Below are 27,331 nucleotides of genomic sequence, written 5' to 3' on the forward strand. Positions count from 1 at the left end.
TTCAAGGCTTATAAAAACCAAAACACTACTGTGACGGCCATGTGCAATGAATCAATGGTTGAGTTTTGTGGCCTTACTTGGATGATGACAATCTAATTTACATCATTATACCATGGATCGCAACTGCTGGTCACAGCAAGAGTTTCTAAACAAGAGAAAATAAGTGGATTAAAAAATAAATAAAATGGGAAGGATGTGGAATATGAGATGCTAAAATCAAAGAAAGTCAGGAATAGTACACACCATTAATCCTAGTAGAGGAAGAAAGATCTCTGTGAGTTCAAGGCCAGCCTGGTCTACTTAGTGAGTTCCAGAACACCAAGAACTACATAGTGAAACCCTGTCTCGGGGGGTGGTGGGGGGGGGGAGGACGAGGAGGACAAGGACGAGGAAACAAACAAATATAAAAGAAAAATCTGTACTGCAGTTACTACTATAATACAGTAAGAGAAAATTCAGCAGGTTAAAATAAAGAAAATCCTGATGGCAACAAGGTAACAGCATCCTCCCTGAGTTTCTATTCTGCCTCTTTGTTCTTCCATGGGTGCCTGGATTCTGTCGGTGTCACGTAGAACCACAGGGAACACAGTCATTGTGCACCCGTGTCTGCTTGGCCACAAGATCAATCCAATCATACCATATCTTCCTCTCCATATTACTGGTCATCACCTACTTATACAAGCAACCTTCCTGCTTGTCCCCAAAGTGTGATCCCAAATCCTATATTTTTTGCACACCCTAAAAATACATAATGTTTTTCTGAATTACTCATAACTTCTGTCTTCACCCCCTTTTTTAATTGTGAGAGGTCAGAGAACAATTTGATGTTTACCATGTCAGTTCCAGCCTCAGGTCACCAGGCCTGGCTGCAAGCGCTTTGATATGCTGAGACATCTCCTCAGCATTCAAGTTTTTTAAATAGATACTTTGTTAAGACTATTTTCAAAATCCCCATGCTCGTAAGTTGGAGAATAGTTTTGTAGAAAACGGATGGCAAGCTGAATGATGGCATTCTTCTCGCCAAGGAAAGAGCTCTCCTACAGTGATGTTCCTCTGAGGTTGGTTCAGCGGCAGATTACTTGGCTCACATACAGGGGGTGAGATCACTACTGCTCCAAAGGCAAAAGACAACAAAGTAAACTCTGGTAAGTTGAAATTCAACAACAACTAAAACAACAAACAAACAAACAAACAAACAAAAAGCCCCACCCCTTGTTTTGGACTGAGCTCCTGCATGAGACCCCCAAAGGCAGGCCAAATCAAATTTTAAGTCACTCGTTTCTAAGTCTGCTGTTGACAAGTTAAAATTTAAGTTGTTCATCTCATGAAAAATCAAATGAGAAAGCTAAGTCCTGGGCCAGGCAGTTTTAGCAGGCTCAATGCTTTGTCCTTGTCTATCACAAGCAGAGACTGTAATTAGCCTGATATTACCCCGCCCATTCTCTCCGTTTCTCCATTTCCTCACTCCTCTTCAAGCTACCTTATAAATGCTGACTATTCAGCCATGCCCACACTGCCTTTTATAAATTCTGAGATGAAGTTATTTGCCAACCTGCAAATCACTAATAAAAGCCAATCGGATCTCTGACCTACATCAACAGGCAAGTTGCCTAACCATTCTTTAAACAAATTGCTGAGAAAATCGTTTCAAGACGTGGTCCCAACACATCAAATTCAAGAACTAATAATCACAGGTCACGTTCATCAATCAGGTCAGTAATAACCCCCCACCGCCTCACTCTATTATAGAGGGACAGAGAGGAGGGAGGGAGGGAGGGAGGGAGGGAGGATGGGAGGGAGGACATTGAAATCAAACAGCAGAAAGTTAGAATGCTGTCTGAAAACTAATCACTCCTGCAGGGCTCACATAATAACAGCCAGCTGTGGGGTAGAATGACTTTATTCACATCGATGAAATAAATGGCCAAGATGAAATACAGAACTGGAGGCCCATGCTTTCCCATGAAGGCAACACACACGGGAGCCCTGGGTTGAACCTGCCTTGAGTTTAATTTTTAATATCTCTGCTTTAGAAAATACTACAGTGGCAGTACTTTAAAGAAATCATTATCTTTTGGAAAATGTGAGAAGTATTTTTTAAAAGGATAAAAAGTGCTTTACACGCCGAATAATATTTCCCTTTTAAAGTCCGGGGACAAAGCCCGTTTTCCTGTGTCACCTCACTATAAGCTCACTGGGATTCTGACAAACCTCTTCTCATCTAAACTTAGGGCTAAGAACTCCTTGGAACCTAAAGCCAGCAAACAGCTTCTCACAAACTTTAATAGATGAATTTTAGGATTAAAGGCAACAGGCTTTAACAGAAAAAAATAAAAAGTTTTTCTTTCTCAAAACTTGTGCTCAGCCGGGCGTGGTGGCGCACGCCTTTAATCCCAGCACTCCGGAGGCAGAGGCAGGCGGATTCTGAGTTCGAGGCCAGCCTGGTCTACAAAGTGAGTTCCAGGACAGCCAGGGCTACACAGAGAAACCCTGTCTCGAAAAAACATTTAAAAAAAGAAAAGAAAAAGAAAAAGAGAACTTGTGCTCAATATTTGCTTTATCATTAAAGAAAGGAAGCAGGGAAATGTTCTTCAAAGCTGTGGCTCTTTTTTCCATGATGGCAAAAGAAATATGAGCAGACAGGGGCAAATGATTACTTATGCATATAATCACAATCTACTCGTAAATACAGGGGTTTAGCAGCTTGTCTTTTAATAAGATTTGGGTTGTAATAGGGTCTCATATAGCTGAGACTGGACTCAGATTCACACGTAGCTAAGGACGTAGCTAAGGATGACTGTGAACTTCTGAGCTTCTGCCTCCATTTTCCAAGTTGGGGGGGGGGGGTCATCAGATATGTGCCACAATGTATCTAGTTTTCCTTTAACCTTTTTTTTTTTTTTTTTTAATAAAAATGGACTCACATAAGCCAGGCACTTGCTAGTCAGAGTGCAACAGCATAGGTAGGGTTGAACATATACTGACCTGAAAGGACCAGCTGAATCTGAAGCATATTCGAGAGGACTGGTAGACACCTGGCAATGACAAACCATAGGCTGGTGCTAGACACCTTTAGAAGCCTAACTCCCCACAAAGCTATAATGTGTCTTCCCCCTACCTCGACACATACAGCAGACATAGAAATAAGTAAGTGTGACGAAAAATGTAAAGCATAAATCCTATGTGTCCCTGATTGAAAAAACAGCCCCACACATTGTTATGAAAAGTCTTTCTGGACAAAAAAAGAAATGTCTGTTGCATGTTAAATGCATGGCTATTGTTTCAATGCTTTTATTTAAAAAAAAAAATCAGACCACACCCACAAATGACAATGACGCATGTCCTGTATAAATATATCCAGTGCAGAACCAGATAAGCAATAGTCTAGTATCTTCAATCAGCATGACTTTCATATCTTTGGCAGATGTGAGGAGTGAAGCAGGAGATCAAAGGGTACTCATAGTTCTGATTTCCCAGGATAGGCTGGAGGGCCTGAGCTTCACCATGCTATAGCAGTCCACACACCCACACCCACACCCATGCCCACGTGAGCACAGACACTGCAGAGGAGATGACTCCCCTGCCAGAGCCCCAGAAGTACCTGTATACACTCCGTACATTTCTCTTTTCTTTCTTTCTTTCTTTTTTTTTCTTTCTTTCTTTCTCTTTCTTTCTTTCTTTCTTTCTGGTTTTTGTTTTGTTTTGTTTTGTTTTTGAGACAGGGTTTCTCTGTATAGCCCTGGCTGTCCTGGAACTCACTCTGTAGACCAGGCTGGACTCGAACTCAGAAATCCACCTGCCTCTGCCTCCCGAGTGCTGGGATTAAAGGTGTGCGCCACCTTAAAATGTACCCTAGGAGAGGACTCAAGGACAAGTGCCTACAACCTCAGCCACTCCAGAGGCTGGAAGAGGAAAGCCGCTTGAGTCTAGGGATTTGGAGCTAACCTGTGTAACAGCAACACCCTGTTCTTGCGAATGACAGGAACGCAACCCCATGAACTTCACAACCTGCGGATTTATTGCCATCAAGTGGGTCCCTGACATGGCTGTTGTTCCTATATCTATTAAGGCTACAGGGAATGAGAAGTAGAAGAAAACATACCCATGGGAAAAGTTTTTTAACCTTGTACCACAGGGGCCCTCAAGGCCTACATGGACAAAGGACAGGACCACTGTGGCCATTAAATGTTCTCTAAGAACTCTGTACATTCCAACCCAAAGAAGACTGCCTTCTGCATTAAAATTAGGTTTCACAACCCTGATACTATAATCAGGCAAGCCCAGTTAGACACTGCAGAATACTAACACTCACTGACTGCTGCCCTTTTAGCTGCCACTGCAAGTCAGTGGCAAAGGTAGTCCCCATCCCGTCCTCCCCACTGGGAAAGCAGGTAGAGGTGAGAACACCAGGAACTCACAGACACCACTGGCTATACAGTTGGAGGGCAATTAGGGCTACATGAGAATCTGTCCCTGCCCACCCCCCAAAAGAAGTCTGATGTAAAATAACCTCAGTGTATTTCATTTTATTCCTCAGTAATCCAATTATTTTACACTTCTTTATTTGAAGGCATGAGGGACTATAATAAGTTTGAAATTAAGGTCTGTTATATGATTCTACACTATGTAAGATCTTAATTCAATGCTGCTAGTATTTTTTTTTTTTTTAATGTGACATACTTAGTAACTTACTGAGTACACCTCTGTTACTGTAAAGGTCAATGTTCCCCGGTCAAAACAGTGACTACATGGTTCTGAATGTGTGAAGCAATAGGACAAATAGTTTCTGTCTCTTCTAACCGAATTTAGGTATAACTGTCCAGCACAGGTCCTTGCTTCTGTCACAGGGTCAGACACAGGACATGAATAGCCACTCAATGCAGATGTAAGTAAAGATCCCAAGGGAGGACCCATCACTGCAGATCCTGGCAATGATGCTAGACAGAGAAGAAGCACCTACACCCTGGAACACGGGATGTATGAAGAAAGCCAGCAGTTGCCATGACAACAGCTTCCCAAGATCCAAGCTAGTATGTAGGAAGCAAGCAGGGGAAAGGAAAAAGAGAGGGAAAAAGGACAAAATCTTCCGGGCAGGAAGCTAACAGACTACAGACAAGCAAGAAGATACACTGTGAGACTCTGTAGGGCACAGACACTTTCCCAGGCACCTGATGAAGTAATGACCCAGTTCCCTAAGACTAAACAGTCTAGAAGTGGTTCTCAACTTTCCTAATGCTGCAACCCTTCAATACAGTTCCTCATGTGTGGTGACCCCAACCATAAAATTGTTTACTTCGCTTCTTCATTAACTGTAATTTCGCTGCTGTTCTGAATCACAATATAAATATCTGATCTGCAGGATATCTTAAGTGCAACCCCCAAAGAGATGATGATCCCCCAAGTTGGTCTAGAGATACGCCTGCAACAAAAAGCACTTCACAGAATGAGAGGTTTAAGGGAATCAACAGGAGGATGTGAGAACTCTCAGAAGACCAGCAAGGTCATGAGGAGTAGAGGAGGCCTGAGGTCTGTCAGAGCTGAGCGAAGGTTCTGACACCAGAACCAGACTCTAAGTTCCCAAAAGCAATCTGCTTTGGTGTTTTGTTTTGTTTTGTTTTTCGGGAGCTGGGTTCCTCCTCAGTTAATTGAGGAAACTACTTGACAGACAGCTCTACTTTAAGAATAAATGAAATAATATGCATTATACATATAAAATATTCTAAAAGTACTGGCTGCAGAGTAGTTCACCTTAAATGTTAGCAAGGATTGTTTACCCCCCAATAAAACACAAAGCTTTTTTTTTTTTAAAGGAAAAGAACTCACATTCTCACAGACCATGAATCACTATGACGAGGACCGGCCATGTAAAAACAAATGCAGACATCTCCAAAGAACGAATGACCAAAAGGAATAGAGTCACTGACAGATCAACTCAGCATGTCCTAGCACCAGATCTGTCTTAACACGTGACAGTTTAAAGAGAGCCATTGGCTTGCACAGCTCCACTGGCTACAGAGCCCATTGGAATTTGTTACAATTGCCTTTGAAACTGTTTCACAAGACTGTCTGCTTGGGAACAAAATGAACACAGAAGAAAAATACAAGGGAGTTGTAATTTGCTTTTTGCAGGTCTATAACTGCCTTGTCTTGGATACTTATGCCTTAATGATACTTAAGTCATTCATTTTAACAACTTCTTTATAATTAGATTCAAAGATCGGAATTGTTATATCTCATTGTACTTCCTTTTTAATATGAATTATTTGTAGCTTGCTAAATGAGCTACAAATTAGAATAATTTCTTCCAAAGAGCAAATATGAAAAAGAATCCACAGGATGATAGAAAATTCCAGAAGATAAATAACTCTGGGGTAGAAATTATTCACTACAGATTCCTGTAATAGTAACCAACCCAATAATTAAGGGGAACATGGGCATTTGTTTTCATAGCCAGAGTCTCTAACTAATAAAAAAAAAATTAATAAAGTGGTAATCCAGTCTTGTTCCAATACGGGATAAAACATTTCAGTGTTAAGAAATTCTGCATCTAAAATACAACTCTGACTAAATCACAGATCCTCTTTTACCAGCACTGTTAAGTGGTATAAGTGTGCAGTCGCTACCTTTAACACCGCTCACACAGGCCAGCTACAAGTTTGCCACAGTGCACTGTTGCTGCTTTAAGATGTCTGTAACTGTCTCCTCTCCCCGCACCCTCATTTTCTGATGCTGTGATAAACACTATATATGGCCAAGAGAAGCTTGAGGAGAAAAAAGGTTTATGTAGCTTACATTTCCAGGTTGCAGCCCTTCACTGAGGGGAAGTCAGGACAGAAACTCAAGCAGAAGCTGAAATAGAACCCAGAGGCACATTGATTACTGGCTTGGTGTCTGGGTCAAGCTCAGCAACCTTTCTTATATAGCCCATGCGTGCCTGTCTACATAGGGATGGTGCCACCCACAGTAGGCTGGAGCCTCCCACATCAATCACCAATTAAGAAAATTCCTTTCAGCAGAGCCACAAACCATTTCTTCAATAGAGAGAGGTTGTACAATAGAAACCAGGACAACTGCTTGGCATGGTGGCACATACCTCTAATCCTCATGAGGCAGAAACAGGAAGATTTCCGAGTCTAAGGCTACCTTGATCTACAAAGTGAGTTTCAGGACAGCCAAGGTTATGTAGAAAAATCCTGTCTCCAATACCAAACCAAACCAAGACAAAACAAAACCAACAACTAAAAGTACAACCCCTGAAAATCCTGTTACACAATATCTCAGGTAATTTTTAAAGACCATTTTTGTGCTTTATTAAATTTATTATTACAGAAAAGGTCTTATTTTGAATATTTGTTTATTTGTTTGATTCAAGACAGGATCTCACTATGTATACCAGGCTAGCCTCGAGCACACAGAAGTCACCCTACTCTGCTTCTATTTCCCGGGAGCTGAGATTAAAGCTGTGTAGCACCACATCCAGCTTTAGTCTGAATATTCTTGTTCTAAGTATAAGTTTTAGCCTTTGGACTTGAAGGTGCTCAGAACCCCATGGGCCATGTGGTCTACAAAGTCAAAGTGTAAAGAGCTGTTGTTCACATAGTTTATGGGTACACAGAGCAACCCACGGCTGACCCTGACATTCATTCATTCCACTCTACCAAGAGAAATGGTACATCCATAGTCTATGAACTAGTACATGGAACAAAAAGATCACAGTGGTTTTTTAAAGTAAGAGACAGCTAAGAAACTCAACCAAGACTAACAGGAACTGAGCGTGTGTTCTGTGCCTAACACAGGGGAGGGAGGATCTGTGACAAGATACATAAACTTGCCTCTGGCATTAATGAGACACTAAAATCTGCCCCTCAGAACAGAAAGACCCAGGTCCGCCTTCTGTCGTTCAGTCTTTGCAACCAACCAGGACATGGGTCAGTTACCCCTTAGCTTTACTTATAATGAAGATGAAAGGATTATCCATGCTGCAGGGATGACAATGAAAATTATGAAACAATATACAGCATGGGCATATAGAAGCTAAGAAATATTACTAATAATGTCTACTATTATTCTTATCCCAGAAAGCCATGAATAATATAAACATTCTGTGATCTCAATTTCATTGAAAAAAAATTTAATGCTTTTTAAAATCTAATTGTTTCAAATTAGAATATAAAGTAACAGTCTCTTTGTAGCATTTTATACACACTTAGTTTGGGTTGATTCTTTGCTCCCTTCTCCTCCCCATTTCCCTGCTCCACACTCTCTCACCCCCTAATACCTTTCCCTCACATTATTCACCCTCTGACTTTCCTATCACGTGTTCTAGTACCCTACGCCCACCTCCTTTATAATCCATCCCCCCCAAAAAAACTTTCTAAAATCTTCTGATAGAATGTGTTTCCCTTTTTCTTCCTCTCTTCCACTCTGCAAAAGCAACTAACACAAATGCCACTTTTCCTGGTGTACAATGATGCATGTTATATGAGTATCCTGCATTCTTAAAAAGCTGTCGCCATGTGAGTGGGAGGGCAAGGAATGTTCATTAACAAGAAAATGTTAATTTTGGATATAAGTGAGCTACTTCTAGCATTAACTGATCTTTAGCAAACTTCTCTTTGATTATAAAAGAAACGAGACAGAAGTGCTTCCATAAGAGAAAGAAAATGTGAACCAAAATAGTCAAATCAATTAGGAGGCAAGTGTTCTCTGTTGTTGCTGTCACCATTATCTGTGCCTTGAGATTTTTGCCAGTCTTCTTCAACAAAACCCTCACCCCGACTTTTTCTTGGGATGGTACAGGAAAAAGAGGAAAAACAAATTAATGCACCATTGCTTAATGCTGTCTGCACAGAAAAACTACTGGCAGGTAGCTGGGTTTTCTTGCAACTTCAAAAGTTGCACCTTGCATCAACTTAATTTTACTGTAACTTCACCAAAAAGCCACACAAATATTAATGTTAAAAATGGAATGAGGGGAGAGAATGGAAGATTTTGGTTTTACGTCTTTGAATTGCAAGAAACACAATTTAAAAAACAACAAAAAAAGGTAACCCTCACTTAAACACACTTTTATTAGATCTTCGTGTGAAGCATAGTAAGTTATAAAGGAGACATCAGTTTTGTAAAGGCTGATTTCTAAATTATAATGGAGCACATCTGGGGTGATTTTCTGACTTTCCTCCAATATTTGGTTTTCTTGGCAGCTACAGGAAATCTCTGGGCAGGCACACCACTCCAATAATTAATGCCAGCTTTCAGGCGCTGGGATGAAAAAAAAAAAAAAAAACCTAACATCAACAAAAAGTGGTACCCCTCAAAATAACCACCGGTCTAATGTAAAACATGAATCTATGGCCTGGAGCCGGGAGCAGATGAAAGACACTTGTGGGATTCATGAACAAAGAGGCATTCGTTCTCCTCTGTCATACACTTGTGCTGTTCAAAGTGCTGGTTTACGCCCATCATAGGCAGCTCCATTCACATTCTGGCCATGTCTTCTGTGAACAGGGCTCCTGAGTCCTGCTGCAGATTTCAACAAGGATCTACCCTGTACATTCAGGTTTGAGATTTCCAGAAGGGACTGCAGAGCCTAACACAGTCTAAAGACCGGAGATGCTCAAGAATGGCAGTGAGTAGTCAGGCTGGCGGATGAATGATGAGTGTGTGGATGGAGTTCTCTAGGTCGGCTGTTGGAAGGCTAGGGATTGAGCCAGAATATCACACATGGCGGACAGGGGCTAATTCTACTACCACCGACATAAACCCCAAGCCCCATCTTTTAAACAAGTAATTCATTTTTTTTCTAGAAAATTTATATCACATCTTCATTTAAAAAAAAAAATCACACTTTATTAATTGATTCACTCCTGATGAGTAGAGTGCGCATGACATAGCATGTGTGTGTGTGAGGCCAAAGGGCAACTTGCAAGGTGTAGTTCTCTCCTTCTATGATGCTGAGGGATCCAGGCATGGAACTTGGGTCAACAGGATTGGTAGCAAGTATCCTTATCTACCAGGCCACTTTGCCAGACCACTTTTATTTTATTTGTTTTACTTTGTAAACATTTATTTATCTTGTATATGTTTATATATTGTATATATGATGTGTCCGTGCCACGGCATGCATGTGGAAGTCAGAGGACAACATTTTGGAGTCAGTTTTCTCCTTCTACCAAGAGCCTCTGAGCTCAGACTCAAGGTCATCAGGCTGGGCAGCAAGAGCTTATATCTACTGAGTCATCTTCCACTGAACCGCCCCACACTGCATCTTTCTTTTTATTTCACTCTCAAAGACAATCCAGTCTATAGTAACAACAGGCAAAAAACAAGACAAACAGTGCTCCCCTAACAGTGCTGTTTCATGCATGATAGTTTTGTGGATGCTAAAAAAGGCCAAAATTCATCAAACTGTATGCATAGAACCTGTGCAAATTATTGTAGGGCAATTATATCCCCCAAAAGCTGTTAAATAACTGACAAAGAATAATATATATACAAAGAACTAGCAAGAAGCTTGGCACATAGGGAACAGCCAATACATCATAGCCAACACTATCCCATACTGTGGATAAGTAGATATGCAGTATCATATATGTGCATTATAATACGTCAGGCATCATTTACTGACCCATAAAATATCCAGGGAACACTTACCTCATCCTAGGCAATTTCAGATCCTGCATTCTTTAAAAGTCTTACAAAAGCCATGTGCAACGACCATTTCCACCATTCAACCTCCTGACAGATGCAAGTTAGTAGAAAGCACAGACCCTCGGCCCATGATGCAATCAATGGACCACGTCCTCAGTGCACATCGAGACCAGGGGAAATACGTCTTTATCCACACCCATCAGGAACCAGAACTGAAGATGGGAGCCACTAAACTTCATAGGCAGATGGAAAAGGCAGAAAGCGAGTCAATATTCGTCTTTGGCTGGGTAACTTTAAAAAGGATGCCTAAGAGTCAGTTTTCAGACTCAAAGCTTTCACCCAGCTCTTCACCAAGCTCCTGCTCCAGCACACAGTGTTGCCAGTGTGACCCTCTCCACTGCACCATGGGCTCAGCCAGCACTGCCTGCTCCACCCCAGGTTTCCTTGCAGAATTCCATGAATGAATTTGTCATGTTCTCAAACAGACTTGGGAAGGTTCCAAATAACTTCTTAGTGTCAGCCCCAGTGAAGAGGAGCTAGAAGCGACTATGTGGAAAGTCCAACATTTCCCCCAAAGATAACACACCTACCTAGAAAATCTACCATGGTTTTCCCTATGTTCTTGGCATAAAGAACTGTGGAATGATTTTAAAGCAAACTTTAAATTGGGTGTGGTGGCTCATGCCTGCAATTAGAGTTCTCAGCAGGCAGATGCAGGAAGATGATGAAAGTGTGGACCAGCCTGGGCTACACAAGGAGACCTTGTTTTCTTTGTTTGGTGGATGGATAGACGGACAGACAGATGGCTTTGTTTTGAAGACAAACTTCACAAAGGTAACACTGAATTTGATTCCCAAGAGTAGGAATAGCATGATCAAGTGATAGATGTATGCCATCTTTAATGGCTTCTCCCCCTTCCCAAGAAATGTCAACTGTGGGTCCACAGTCTATATTGTGAATAGATCCTTTCTGGGAACACAGCCTTTTAAAGTCACAATCTGATGAACATTATTCACACCACAGATGGAAAGATCTTGACCCTGTAAGGTCCCCATGGAGAGCTACCTTTTGAAGATGACAAATGTGTTAATATACAGCAGCGGTAAGTAGTATTGACCTTTTCCTAACTAGCTGAAACTCTTCCAGACTCTGTGTGATGCCAGGATGTGTTACCACGAAAATAATGAGACTAAAAGGCAAAAGATGATGTTTCTTTAACACACCTGACCAACCGGAAGATGAGGTACCACGGATGGCTGAGATTATGCATCAGGAACGGCAGAAAGGAGGACAAGGGGCCAAGGAATACAGCAGTAAACAAGTTTCCCCTCATTCTTGCTTACTTTACTCAGCACTTATTATTCAAGTGCCCAGAGGAAGATTGGAAGCAGAAATCTCATAACAAAACATTCAAAGGACTCAAAGTCTATCTAAAGCCAGTCAAAGAAGAGTCCTGAGGCTCCTGTGCAGGTCAGCTCATAAAGAGCCTTAGCTGTTCCATTCAGAATCAGTGTTACAAACAGTCAACAGCTGAGCAGCAGTTCCCTCTTTGAAGGCAAATGATCCTAATACTTTAAAAAGTACATTAGTGTGATCCAAAGAATTTGAATTAGCCCAGTTGCATATTTGAAGATCATGCATGAACTTGTTTGCAAAACCATAGAAGAATAAAGGAAGTTATGAACACTGTCGTGACAGACTTCTGGAGAAACACAACACAACCCAGAAAGAGAACTCAGAACAGACCAAGGCGATGACTGCAGCAAGTCAATGTGGTGAGCCAGTGAGGTTTTATTGGTGTTACTAATAAATGGGGATGGGGTTTACTTAGAAGCAACAAGGATGGACTGAAAGCAACTGCATCCCTGAAGAGCCATCTCAACCTCGGGGCTCCCATACAACTCTGGAGCTCTCCGCACAGCTCGCAGGCAGCTCAGCCTTCCAAGCATCTCCTCTCTGCAGTTCAGTTCTCACCAGTCTCCTGCCTAGCCACGGTTTGCTCCTGTCTACACTGCTGTGGAGGGACAGCGAGAATCTTCCAAGTTTCTGTTCCTCCACAGAGGTGACCTTTTGTTTACCTCCTGAGTCTCCTGGAGGAAACTGCTTGTGAGATGCAGTGATAAGAAAAGAACGGGGCTCATGCAGAGAGAAGGGGGTCTTGTGAGCTGCTGCTTTTCCGGTTCTCAGAGAACAGTGGCTAGGGACGCCTTTTTTAGTTCAGACTCCACACAATTCATTTTTTAAATGGTTGGAAGAACAGAATAGCACCCATACACGTCATCTACAGAACAGACCCTGACCCCCGACAAGCCTCCCCTCAGTCACTGAGGGCTTCTCTAGGCCTGGCCTGGAGAGGAAGCATCTGAGGGCTTTAGCATCACAGCTGCCTTAGTTTGCTTCCCAGAAGCAGAGCCAGTAAAAGAATCACTACCCAAATGATATGGCAATTGCTGTTTCTCGAAGCCCAAAGACACAATGAAATTTACTGAGCTTTAGGTACTCAGGAGCTCCATCACGGTAAAGAGCTTCTAGCCAGTACTACCATGGGATACGATCCATAGAAGACTTGCCAAAGGTCTTCCTCAATTCCGTCTTTCATCTGCATCACCCTGCCCCCTGGCAACCACATATGTAGTTTGCATCTTTGCTGGGGTCACAAGCATTGGGGGTAGAGGTGCCTAAGCTACTGGGCTGGAGAATTTCATACAAAAATGTTACGTTTGTTCTGTACAGAGCTGCTGGCAAGCAGGGGGTCTTGGCTGCGGTCTCCTGGGCTTTGATGGACATGATGCATTTCCATGACTGCTCATCACAGAGCCCAAGTCTAGATAGAATCCCTGCCTATTAAGAAGAAAATATTTTCCCAGTATACTCTGCAAAATTTTTAATTAAGAAATATGGCAGTCGCCCAAAGATGTCCATGTCTGGATCCCAGGAGCTCCTAAATGAGGCGCACAGCAAACAGAAAAATGATTGCTAATTGAGATGACCTTACAGTAGTACGTGGACGGGTCCTGGCTAACAGAGAGATGTGATAGCTATGGTTTTGAAAAGAGGGAAGCTGCCCCAAGGCAAAGTGAAGGAAATGGAGTTTCCCACAGGAGACACCAGAAGGGAGTGCGGCCTCCTCCACAGCTGGATGTTGAGCCTGCTGGGATCACTGCTCAGCACTAGCCCCCAGAAACTGCTTCATTTTAAGGCACTAACTTTAACTTGGTGGACTTCGTTATAACAACAAAGAAGAACCTAATATAAAAATAACCATTGAGGGGTTGGGAAGAGGGCTCGGTCTGCAAAGCGCTTTCACACAACCTGGTTTTGGATCTCTAGAAACGACATAATGCACTGTAATCCCAGTTTCAGGCCCAGAAAGAGGATTTCCTGGGGCTTGATTGCCATGCAGTGCTGGGTGGCTGGGTGGCTGGGTGGCTGAGTGGCTGGGTGGAAGCCCAGTGCTGACCTCGGTTCTGCACGGGCAGGCACATAAACATTTGGTACACACCTAAAAATGCACAGACGCACTAAAAACAGAAACATAATTGAAAGGCCTTTCTATAACTCTTGAAAGGAGAGAACAGAAACTATTTTTTTAATATTACATAAATCATTTTAGCAAAATAAAAAATGTTAGATGAAAAGTTTTGATTGCTTACCTTTAAACGCTAGTATTTTGAAGTAGTCCTTTTCATCTCTATTTGTTTATAAATTGGTTTTGCTGGCGCTTAAGCTCCAGTTCATGCTAGGCAAGTGCTGCTGTTCACTCTTAACCCCTCTCCTTTTTGACTCTGCAGTTTAGGATATGATCCTCATAGTTGGGAGGGCTCTACTCTGCTGAGTATTGAACCTGTTTTCAGGTTCAATATCCATAACAACATTTACTAAGAGTTGATGATAGATGAGGCCTGTTAACTCAGTAAGTCCTTACTAGACACTATTTCGGGGAAGACACTATTATTGGTTGGTAACCAATGAAAAGTGGTTAAAGGGATCAGAGCCTACCTGTGCAAATCACCTGAAAACTATAAAACTCGTTTCAGTGGTGTGTGTGTGTGTGTGTGTGTGTNTGTCTGTCTGTCTGTCTGTCTTGACATCCGTTTCCTTCCTCAATTCCTCTCTGCCTTTTTGAGAGTTTCTATTTGGAAAAGTCTTTGAGTTCTTCAAAAAGTTACATGTGAAGTTACTAGTTGACCTCGTAACTCTACTCCAAGGTGCTTTACAAGAGAAATGGAAGCATATGCCCACATAGAACCTTGCAGATGAACATTCCCAAGTAACATTAATTATAATAAGCTTTAAAAGCAGAAACAACCCCAAAGGTCTACTAGTTGGTAAGCTGTAAAGTGTTACAGAGATAGAGTCACACAGCAGAGTATTTTTAGCAAGAAAGGACTTGAGCCCTGATACATGTGATCATGGGGATTGTGAGGGGGGTGTGGGGTAGAAACTACAAAGTCCAGGTATTATAGCTCCCATTATGTGAAATATCTACAAAAGTCTATAGAAGCAGAAAGTACATTTTCTTGAACATCTCCAGCCCCAAGGCACTGGAGGAAGGGACAGAGAAGGGAGGGGTATAAGGCTACTTTGAGAGATTAAAATACTCCCAAAATAAGAATATGAAGGCTGCATGATGCAAGATGGTTGCATAACTCTGTAACTCCATTAAAAACACTAAACTGTACCAAATGTTACATGAATGAATGTTGCACCACATATCAATTATTTCTAAATAAACCACTTAAAATGTGATTTAACTCCAACAGAGCCATGAATTTATATAATTTTGAGTTTATCCAAGAAGTGAGGAGAAACACAGCACGCCACAAGAGGGCGCTATCTTCAAAGCTACAGAAAGGGGATGCTGAACTACCTGGGTAATTTCCTTACCAATCTAACTCCATATTCATCCCCTCCTTCCTTTTTTAGGGAAGCGGCATTTATTGGTTCGTTTCATCCTAGCCAAGAACATGACCAAAGTTGATAGCAGGTTGATAAATCAAAGATTAAACACAAATAAAACATGAATGTTTAAACTGACTGTCAGGAACAGAGAAAATACAGACAGCATGGCAACGTGCTCCTTCCCGAACCTTCTAGTCACACAACAGACTACAGCAAGGTACTTACTCAAGATGGAATTCCTCAGGATAACATCAATCATTACAAGAAATGGAACGTGTTATAAATACTTGGGGGCTGGTTTCCTGCTCTATTTCCTGCCCCTGGAAAAGTTCCTGCTGCAACTAGCCTCCAATAAAGACTTAGCAGGTGAACTGAATGAATGAATGAATGAATGAATGAATGAATGAATGAATGAAATCAGTATTTCTTTCTATTTCTATTGTGCCTTGTAAACCAGATCAAAAATATCTCCCTCTGCACCCACACCGAAATGAATTGTTTTGCCAATTATCTCTCAGAAATACATTAGATGGTACTAAATGTAATTCCTTTGGGTCAAGAAATCCTCTAGCACTGACAGACACACCTTTCAGTGATTCGTCTTTAAAGTTTTCCTACTTAGAAATATTTCAGTCAATGCTCTTGCTAACACTGAGAAGCACACAGCAACTCATTAGTGGGAATTAGATGCTTCTCCTTTCAACTCATTTTAAGTTAGCTGATATCCGACTGTGGTAACACTGCCACTTTCTCTTCCCCTAAGACATTCAGGCAAGCTCACAGAGGCAACCACAGACAGATGCACTCAGGGGACAAGGAACAGGTGGAGATAAAGCTATCGTAGTGCAGACACCACGGCCACCTTTAACTCTCAAACCTGGACCAAAACAGCATTTGCACAGCAACACACCCTAAAAGACACCAGACACACGGAAGAATAAACCCAACTTGAAAAGTCTTCCTCTGCCATTTTTTTTTTTAGTGAACAGTCTACTGTCAAAACAAAGATGTTATGTTTAGCCAGTTCTAGGCAGCTCAGAAACTTAAAATAGAAAACCAAAAACACACTGAGCTTGAACGACAGGAGAACCAACTCTCACACACCATCATCCATTTATGTACTCAACACTATGTCGTGGAGCTAAGGGCTTTATATTAGGTGCTGGAGAGATGACAGCAAACAGGTCATCCTCTCTGTCCTCTGAGACTGCACAGCCCAGCGGACCAGTGGGACAAAGAAATGGGCAATTATGAAGGCGGAGTGGAACGTTAAGAGCAAGCCCATGGTACTCTGGGACACTAAGCTGAATACCTAATCAGGGCTTGGAAGTTAATAAAACAACTGCCAATCATGTATTTACCCACACAGATAAGGACTTTGCCATTGAAAGTGGGTGGGGAAAGCACCCCAGACAAAAATCCCCCATGCAGAAGCCAAGAAGCTAAGCAAACACAGAAAGCGGTAACCCAGCACGGCTGAGGTCAGGGATGGAGACGGTCAAGGTTAAAGTCAACACGACCAGTGAACCAAGCAAGGCTCACCTACTCTCGATCCCCGGGGATCCTACAGGTCTACAAGTGGCCATTTTCTTTCTCTTCCACATTTTCAGATCCTTCTAAACTCCCTCAAGGTCAAACAAGAAACCCTAACAGGTAATTCACACATACTCTATCTCAACTGTTTCATGGAACTTTACTTGGGCACAATCAGGAGCAGTTCTCCCAAAGCTTATTTGGAAAGCATTAGCATGTCATGTGTCTGTGACAAGCTTCTGAAGGCTTTACAGGGATTTAAAAACAAACAAACAAAAACAAAAAAAAATGCAATCTGTTCTGGGGATCACAAAAGCATCCGCAAGGTAGGTGTCACCCCAGTCTTATACATAATATCCCTGCAGCTCAGCCAAGTTCGTGAACTCAGCAACAGAACTCAGTCTAACCCAACCTACTTATCACCTACATGCCACCAGGGCAGCGCCTCCCACTGGTTACATCCTGCTGCGTGGACAAGTTAGGAGCACACTTCTGTATGGATTGTAAGTGATTCATTTTATCCTGTATTTAGGAATTGCTTCTGCACTGTGAACTTGTGAGAAGTCTCACCAGCTAGCTACATCCATGGTCTGTGGAAGCCTCAGAGAGACCCGCCAGCGTGGTTTGCACTCTAGACTGTTTACAGCTACAATAAAACAAATACGGCAAAAGCACTCTTTAAATCATGCGGTACTTCTCCAAATACATACAAATTACAATTCTGCTTTGTTAGACATCTTGGAGCAAGGTGCAACCTTAATAACTGGGACAAGTTTCCCTCTACCTTTGTTCTGCTTTCCACGAGGAAGAAACAGCTTAGACATAAAAAAAAATCCCCAGATCTCTTATCCAGAGAGCTCAAAACAAGAAATACTGTCAAAGCTGGTCTGTAAGATCCTTCAGCAGATAAGAGTCCACTGTGCAGGCCAACCATCCAAGCCCGATCTTATGAGCATACTGACTCCCAAGAGCTGTCCTCTGGCTCCTGCATGCTCTCTCTCCCCCTCCCTTTCTTCCTCCAGGGCATATAAGGACCCATATTTACACACCCAATAAACAAACAAACAAACAAACAAATGTTTTAAAAAATTGTTAGTGTAAGCTTATCACAAATGCTCAGTAAGTAATACAATCAATGTATTGCATGACTTTTATTTCATAACCTGTAGGCCTAAAGACGAGCAAGATAAAAACTTTGTTCCTAGTACTGGAGAAGAAAAATAATGCTATACTTTCCTGAGAACCTTTGCAACCTTTGGCTAAACTTAATTCACCTCCCTAGCTTAAAACAAACAAACAACAACATGGAGGTCTTGGAACTCTCTCTGACTTTGAGATCTGCCTGACTCTGCTTCCTGGGGGCGCAGATCAAAGGTGTGCATCAACCCTGGGTTTGCCTTGTTTTAACACCTAAGCTTGCTGTCTGCACAGGGAAGAAGGGGGGGGGGGCTGGGAGATGACGAAATGCATTGAGTCCTCCTTGCAAAAGTGCTCTTTGACACAACTCAGCCTAAATTAGTGGCTTTTTAAAGCCAACCCCTTGAAGTCCAGCCATGGTCCTTTTTCCTTAGATAAAAACCAAAGTGGACAGTCACATCACACAAGGGTTACTGCCATTGAACAGTTAAACGAGAAAGAATAAGAAAGCCTATTTTCCTGGGACAGACAGATCCTGATTAGGCAGCATTTTATTGAGCCTGTGAAGTCAGCTACAGGATCTGTAAAGAACTGTTAAGCTTAAGCTAATAAAGTGGGAAAAGGGTAGCTTAGAGCCAAAGAATCATGTCATTTCAACTTGTCAGCTTGAGCTCCACAGGGAGCCTTGGGCCTTTCAGTTCAATAGCAGAAAGAGACTGGTGCAATAAAGCATGTTCAAATCAACATGCTTTACACATGCAGTACTTATAAAAGCAAGCATTCTTCATAGTCCTTGCTGTCCCTGCCTCTGTCACCCAGTCTTCCTGAGAGAAACAAGCAGGTTTCCCTCAAAGCTGAAGAGGCCATGCTGGTCTAGCAAAGGCTTTTTAGTAACATAAAGAAAGTAGACAAGAGACCTGCAGACAGTAAAATCCAGATACTCAAATCCCTACATAAAACGTCTCAGTATTTGCATATCACCTACATGTACTCCCACATACTTTAAACTAATTGTATTAGCAATACTTAGCTCAATACAATTATATATTATAATTGTTGTATCAGATTCTTTGGCGACACTGACAGGCAAGAAAAGCCTGTAGCATATGTTTAATACAGACAGTTTTGTTTTGTTGTTTTCAAATATTTCCATTTGCAGCTGGTCAAACCACAGGTGTACCACCCACAGGTACAGAAACCACTGGTTTATAGCTCTACAAGACACAGCAGTCAAAACTAATGATCATCCTCTGATGCTATGTATGTAACAACAGAATACAGCTTAGCAAGGAATGGTAGATACAAGGGGATTCGCCAGGAGAGGAAGGAAGGCTTTAAGGAAGGGGAAACAACATCATTTCTGACTACTGAATGTCCTCCATCCTGCCTGAGTTCCCGGGGAGACTCTGCTCTCTTGTGTTCCAAGCGTCTGATTCTTACTGTTCAATCAATTTCCTTTTAGACTTCCACATGGCAGAAAAAAAAAAAAATGTTCCTTTGGCCTGATACTTGTACCTCAAGGTAGAATTCTAGCTTACTGTATAATTTCTCCAAGAAAACTGCTGCTGTTCCCTAATAAATATCCAAATAACTAAAAAGTTAACAAAGTGCTTAACAACAAACATTTGGGGGAATATTTAAATGACAAGCTAAACAGGATTGGATAAACAAACCATTATCTATGGATTCTGAAAACGTTTATAACGATTCACCATCTCTATGGAAACTGTTGTAGGCACTGGACTGAGCTGTGAACAGAATAAAATATCTACCTTTAAGAGGACTACATCCCAGTACTACAGTGATAATACAGCTATGAAAGAACATGTTTCTGCATGGGGATTAACACTAGGAAACATGTAAGGGGTGTTAGTTAGATGGTCCACAACGAGAATGTCTATATTTCCTACCAGTATGTATGAATTTTAGACAGAAGAGGGAAGGCAGAAAAAAAAAATAAGACAGAATATCAAGAAACAGGAAAGAGGAAGAAACAAGAGTGAAGATATAAGTCAATCTCATTTTCCACTCTGTGCTTGTGATTAAAGTTACAACAAAGTAGGCATTTCTCTCTCTCAGGCCCTGGATCGGACCAGCGGCCTCGAACAAGCTGACCAAGCAGTCTAGCCTCTCCCTAGTTCTCCTCCACACACCTACTTTTATGTGTACAATACTAAATCTAGACCCTCCATTGGGCTGCAATCTCAGCATCCTATTTAAATGACTCTAAACTCGGGAGTCTTCTGAGCAGTATGTACACAATTGTCATGTTCTGACCAAGACTACTCTATCTGAACCATCATGCACTATACTCCTTCCATAACTGCTCAGCAATGATGCTGAGGTCAGAAAGCAGCCTTGGACTGTATACAGTGCACGGGAATGTTTGTGTTCCAATCAAACTTTACCAATGAGAACAAGCTACATGCCACACTGAAGCTAAGGGACATACATACAGGTCAAGGGCCCCTGACAATACCAACGCCCTCACCCCATCCTCCGGGCAATTTTTTCAGTCTTCCATGTTTTAAGGGTGTGATCTTAGGTTGAAATCTGTGTTTTTTGTTTGTTTGTTTGATGGTACTTTCTATTTATCTAGAAAACTTAGGCTATACCTCATGAGTTGTGGTTATGACACACTATCTTTAGTCTATGACATTTAAGCAAAGCTTAATTAGTGCAGGGCAGACAACCTACTCAGCAGCAAGGGCCTCAGCCTCTCCACAAGAGAGGAGGAAAATAAAGACTATAGCTCAGGGTTCCGGAAGGAAGTGCCCAAATCAGCTTTAATAGGAACAAGGTGGCTCTGGAGTCTACAGGCAACTGCAGTTGCTAGAAAGGTTTTGTAATTAATATGATCCATGTTTTACAGCTGCTGCACTGATAAAGAGGAAACAGAAGCACAGTTTCTATGAATGCACAGCTATATAAACATGTAGAATCTCCTAAGGCTTTAGGGCAGAGACTGAAACAAAAACTAAACAACAAGAAGAAAACAGAATTTACTGAAATTAGAATGAGAGGTGACTTGAGTGCATGGGCCAGTGCTGAAGCACCCCTTAAAGTGTTACAGCATGCCTCATTCCTAACACACTTTTTGAGGACTGCACCTTGAGCACAGCCTTAGTAGTGCATTGTTCATTCATCCAGGCCCCCTTTCCACCTGGAACACAAAAGCCACCATCACCAAGGGCCGTAGTCACAGCACAGGAGGCAGAGAGCTGCTGCTGTTCCCATGGCCAGGGCTTTGGAAGGATGCTGCTTGTGTCGTCTAACACCGCAGATTTAGCCTCACTATGGTCAAAATAACTAGCCACAGATCTAAGACAACCCTCCTTGTAAACTGAGGTTTGATTTAATTAAACCAAATTACGCTAAACTAAACAGGTTCTCCACAAATTATTTAAATGCAGGGTTTTTTTGTTTGTTTGTTTGTTTTGGTTTTTCGAGCCAGGGTTTCTCTGTATAGCCCTGGCTGTCCTAGAACTCACTCTGTAGACCAGGCTGGCCTTGAACTCAGAAATCCGCCTGCCTCTGCCTCCCAAGTGCTGGGAATAAAGGCGTGCGCCACCATGCCCAGCCTTAAATGCAGTTTTAACTGACTGCAAAATCCCTTATCCAAGTACTTCTAAAAGTATACTATTTAGAAAACTTCTCCTGGTCAAGAGATTTTGCTGGTCTGTACACACACACACACACAAACACACACACACACACACACTCAGAGGAGTGGAGAGGAGAGAGAGGGAGAGGAGAGAAAGAGGGAAGGAGAGGGGAGGGAGGGAGGGAAGGAGACTTATACAAACAATAAAAATAAATAATAAAATTAAACCCTTAAAGAAGCCAAGCAAGGTGGCACAGGCTTGCTGTTTGCAATCCCAGGGACGGAGAGGAGGAAGCGGGCAGATATCTAGGGCACTGGCCAAACGCACAACCTACTGAAGCTAGCACAGTTCTAGGCTAGTCTCAAAAGAAATTGTCAGTGTCTGAGGAACATTTGCAGATGCCCTACAATCTCTGCAGGAACACATACACATGTACATGCATATCCATAAGGTCTTCTGGTCCAATAACCTCCCCACATGAACGTGTACCTGCACCTGTGCATACACATCAAGTTCTCCACAGCCCTCCCCACTTTTCCTCATCCCACCCCGTGCTATTCACAGGAGGTCTGAACAGAAATGCTAACCTCAGAGAGTCATCAATCTAGGGTGTCCTTCCCCAGGTCTTTTTTTCCTTGTTTTCTTGAGACGGTTGGCCTGGAGTTCACTGAGTAAGCTCAGCTGACTGAGCAGTGAGCCTCTGGATCTACCTGCTTCTCCCTCTCCAGCAATAGCAATGCAAGTGTAACAGAGCTCCGGCCAGACCTTAGTAGGGTCCCAAGACCTTCGAACTGACTCCATGATGGAAGTACAATTCAGGCTATAAAACTCAGCACATAGACAGCACCACCTGCCAAAACTAAAACAAACACCTAACCAATCAAGGCCCACAATTCTGGGAAAGTCTCAAAATGTGCTTCTGGCTAGCGTTTTATAATGAAATATGTCAATACAGAACATAGTTTTTGTGCTTGAAAACCCACCCTGAGAAAGGCTCAGCTACACTGGTATCTCAAATAAACCAGTGTAGTCACTGGTCTGCTAATAAGACTTTCTATTGGCTTAAACTCATGTCTGAGCTGTCTCCTGTGATAATACCCGACAATAGTTAGTAAGCACACACCACCATGCCTGGCATTTTCATGTAGGTCCCAGTCTTCACCCTTGCATGGTAAACTCTTGGACAAGCTCTTTCCTGACTGAGCCATCCCCCAGTCTTTTTTTCATAAGCAACTTTCAGGACATGTGTTTGAGGGACATACCATGCCATATCTAAATAGCTCCACAATTGTGTTTTTTATTTGTAATCAATAACTAAGTAAATAAAAATTAGACAGTTTTGAGAGAAAAGGTTTTGAGATTGTTCTTTTGCACATTTACATTTGCAAATGTGCCCATTACAGTAGTAAAATTGCATCGTGTAACTTTAGTCTAGACAGTGTCGTTATCCCCTAATAGAATGCTGACAGGCTAACACAATTTTAGTTTGCATCACTTTACTAGATTGGCTGTGTTTGTTCAGTATAAATATGGTCATCTTATTTGTCACTTTATTTTAAAACTCACTTTGCAATTAGCAGGAAACAGAGAAAGACAGTACATAAAGATTTTAATTATTTTGATGTATTTATTTGTTTGTTTGTTATTTTCGAACAGGGCCTGGCTGTCCTGGAGCTCACTATATGGACCAGGCTGGCCTTGAACTCAGAGGGCTCCTCTTGACTCCGCCTCCCGAGCACTGGGATTAAAGGCATTGCACTATTATCCCCAGCTTGATTGTTTTTATTTTAATGCAGGTGACTTTGAAGGCGTGTGTTGCCGGTACTAGACATGTTATGTGTTCATCTTGGCCTGCACAGTGCTTACCCAGATTGATGACTAGCCCCCACATGTGCATCCACAAGCACATCCATCACATGCACAGACGAAGCTCTCTCCTCATCTACCTGGAGACAACAGCAGGAATGTTCAAGCCCAATTAATTACATTCAAGTTCAAAAGCCTAACCCGTGCCTTCTTACTGAGGTAGAAACTGAGAAAAATAACCTGCTAATCACTTCTTTTGCATGACCTGGCAGGCAATGATTTGCACGGGCACCGTAAGAAAGGCAGGATGCTCAAAGAATATACCAGGTTACAAAAAGAACATTTTTAGTACAACTATCACATCAAGAGGTAGAAGAAGACAGATGTGGTGACACGGGCCAGTGATGCCAAGGCTTAGGAGGTGGAGCCAGGAGAATTGGAAGTTGATGGACGGCTTAGGCTACAAGAGACTCCATCTCAAGACAGGAAAAACAAACAAACAAACACAAAACCAGAAAAACTGAGAGAGCAAAGAATAGTGGGGCAAAGGGGAGGTGCAGAGGAGGGAGGAGTAAAGGAGAGAGAGATGGGGGGGGGGACAAAGAGAATGAAAACAGGAATATTTCTAGCACTACCCACACTAAAAAGGATGAAGGGATTTCAGGGTTTCTGTTCTGACTTGGGATGAAATCATTTTAACTTACACAGACTGTTCTGTGTACCAAAGAGAACTCAACAACCAGCGCAGCCTCTGCCCTACTATCACATCCTCCAAGTTTGGATCATCAAAATGTCTGTGACTCTCATACAGCATGTGTGTGTGAGTGTGTGGGGGGGGGTAAGGTAAGTTCTCAGCAGAGAACTAATGATCTCCACTCGTGACCCTGATGACAACACAGATGATGACAGCGATGACAAGAGAATCAAACGAGAATCTCTTCTATCTGGTCACTGCTTTAGATGCATTCTCCTCTGCATCCTTGCAATTGGCACTGCCACAATAGGAAGAGATTAAAGTTGGGGAAATTAACTGTCCTATTCAGGGTCATTCGTTGACAAGAAGCTCTCTTAACCTTTTCGTGCACTGTAGGGACTTTTAGCCTGGGTGATGAAATCTGTTCTCCCACTTCTGGAAGGTGGGAAAGCCCAGATCAGGGTGCAGCAACACTGAAGGGGCCAACTCCTGTATCTAGTGAAGCTTGGGCTTTGCCTCAGGTACCAGCTCTCCTTGGTGTGTGCTAAGATAATAGAGGATAGATGGGGAAGGACACCCACCTCTAAGAACTACTGTACTGGTAATGCAGTTCCAAGGTGACCACTGCAGGGGCTGATCACAGAGACAAATCGGGATCAGCCTTTTACGTTTGTGATTTTTCACCTCTCTTCTGTAATACTACCTCTGTCACATACAGCATTATAGGAGTGCTCTGTGCAGCCAGAAGCAGGCTGCATTCAAAGAGAGAGACCTGTAGAACATAGCATCTAGTGATTCCACTGGGCATACTTGGAGTAGATAAAGCAAGTCAGCTCTGGCCTGAGAACTCATGTATACTTCCTACTAATAACCTGTGCTCCACACACAACCTCACCAACCTTCAGGGCAAGAAAGACACAGACAAACAGACTTAGTAAACGGAGCTGAATTATTCAATGTAACAGCACTGACCTTCGTAATGGAGCCTGGACTTTAAAGGAAAACTGGTCTGGCTGCTGGCCCTCAATCGCTTGCAGCAAAATGATCTCTTGGCTCCAGAGACAATAATAATGCCGACAAATAAATCTTCACAAAATGTCACATAAAACATCAACGGGAAATCTTCACAAGACAACAGTCCTCTAAGTCCATGTTCCCATGGTCTGTCTACCTCACAAACTGGGGACCATTATGGTCTCTGCCACTTAAGGTGCCTGCCAGATTCACTTGGAACTTTTACAAGATTCTTTTAAAGGCATCTTTTTACGTCTCATTTTAATCAAAATAAGATTTCTTTTTGGAGTACATTCTCCTCTTCTAAAGAGCACACAAACGTAACTGCTGAAGTTTATCTGGAACACTGAGACATGGCCATAATGTGCCCCCTGGATAACCTCCCCCAACCACCCACTCCCCCCCCCCCAAAAAAAAAAAAAAAAAAAAAAATACAGGGATGGGAAGTGGGAGTTATACTGGGAAATTAAAGCAATACCCCGGGTGGAGATAACCTGAAATACGGGTATTTAATACGAGAAAAACACTTGGATACTGGGAATTCCAGAGGAGAAATGAGCCCATGNCTCTTCTAAAGAGCACACAAACGTAACTGCTGAAGTTTATCTGGAACACTGAGACATGGCCATAATGTGCCCCCTGGATAACCTCCCCCAACCACTCAAAAACAAACAAACAAAACAAAACAAAACAAACAACAAAAAAAAAAAAAAAAAAAAAAACAGGGAAGGGAAGAGGGATTTATACTGGGAAATGAGAGCAATACCCCGGGTGGAGATAACCTGAAATACGGGTATTTAATACGAGAAAAACACTTGGATACTGGGAATTCCAGAGGAGAAATGAGCCCATGATTATGGTCCATGGGTTCCATGGGTACGTTATTAGGAAACACACTCACATTAAAATAGTACGCTTTGCTAGCATGGTGTGAAAATGCTGTTTGAGGTTTCCTGCCGAATTCCTATCACACATCCTGGTGATCCGCTCTAACAGCTGGGATAATTGAGCACCCTGGGACCTAAGCTTCTTTCTGGACACTTCCGGCAATCCAGATGGAGTAGGTGATTTAAGACCTTTACAACCAGGTAGCAACTGTCACCATTCCAAGGGGACGCTGAGTAAGTAGGTGACAGGGTTTTACGCAAACCTTCACCTAGCAGAGGAATTCAGCTCTCAGACACTTAAGTTCCAGCTTGCACACAGTCCCCTGACTGGAGGCACCAAAGGGAGAGAAAAGTAAGAAAGAAGAAACAATGACTGGGAAGGACATATAGTTTAAATGATAAGTCTTTCAAAAACATGCTACTCATGGCTTCTACTCCTTCCTAGCTACCTACAAAAATCACAGAAGATCAAAGCCCTTTGAGCTGTAACAGAAAAACCAATGCAAACCCAAGGCCAGATGCTCTCTTTTGTTGGCAACAGTCAAGTGACCAAAGGAGAGGCCAGAGGCTGGGAAAGAGAGCCAGCCTCCTAGAGGAAAAGTGGAACCCCACAGCCACCATAGGGGACAAGGGATATTACACGAGTAACACTCAGTCTGACACCCAGTTCAACCTCTCAGGTGTGTAACATGGCAGCCTTAGCACAGGGTTTCTTGCAATGTGAGTTCACAATCAGTCTCAAAATCCCATGGGTCCCCTTCCTTTGCCCTCTGCTGGCAGTACCTGAAATGCCTCTCCCCCACCCCGCCTGCCCCCCATCTTTGGTTCCTGCACACATCCTTACCCTTTTCACTCGCCTCCCTCTTTTTTTTCTTTTTTTAAATTATTTTATTAGATATTTTCTTCATTTACATTTCAAATGCTATCCCTAATGTCCCCTATACCCTCCCCACGCCCTGCTCCCCTACCCACTCACTCCCACTTCTTGGCCTTGGCGTTCCCCTCTATGGGGCATATAAAGTTTGCAAGACCAAGGGGCCTCTCTTCCTAATGATGGCCAACTAGATCTTCTGCTATATATGCAGACATGAGCTCTGGGGGTA

General features: G+C 42.5%; 1 protein-coding gene across 21 annotated transcripts in view; it reads right to left on the reverse strand.

Moving 5' to 3' along the window:
- Magi1 (membrane associated guanylate kinase, WW and PDZ domain containing 1) overlaps nt 1-27,331 on the reverse strand; it is a 612,319-nt gene that overhangs the window by 389,104 nt on the left and 195,884 nt on the right. The window lies entirely within an intron of this gene.

This window comes from Mus pahari, chromosome 2 (assembly GCF_900095145.1).
Source record: "Mus pahari chromosome 2, PAHARI_EIJ_v1.1, whole genome shotgun sequence".
NCBI lineage: Eukaryota > Metazoa > Chordata > Mammalia > Rodentia > Muridae > Mus > Mus pahari.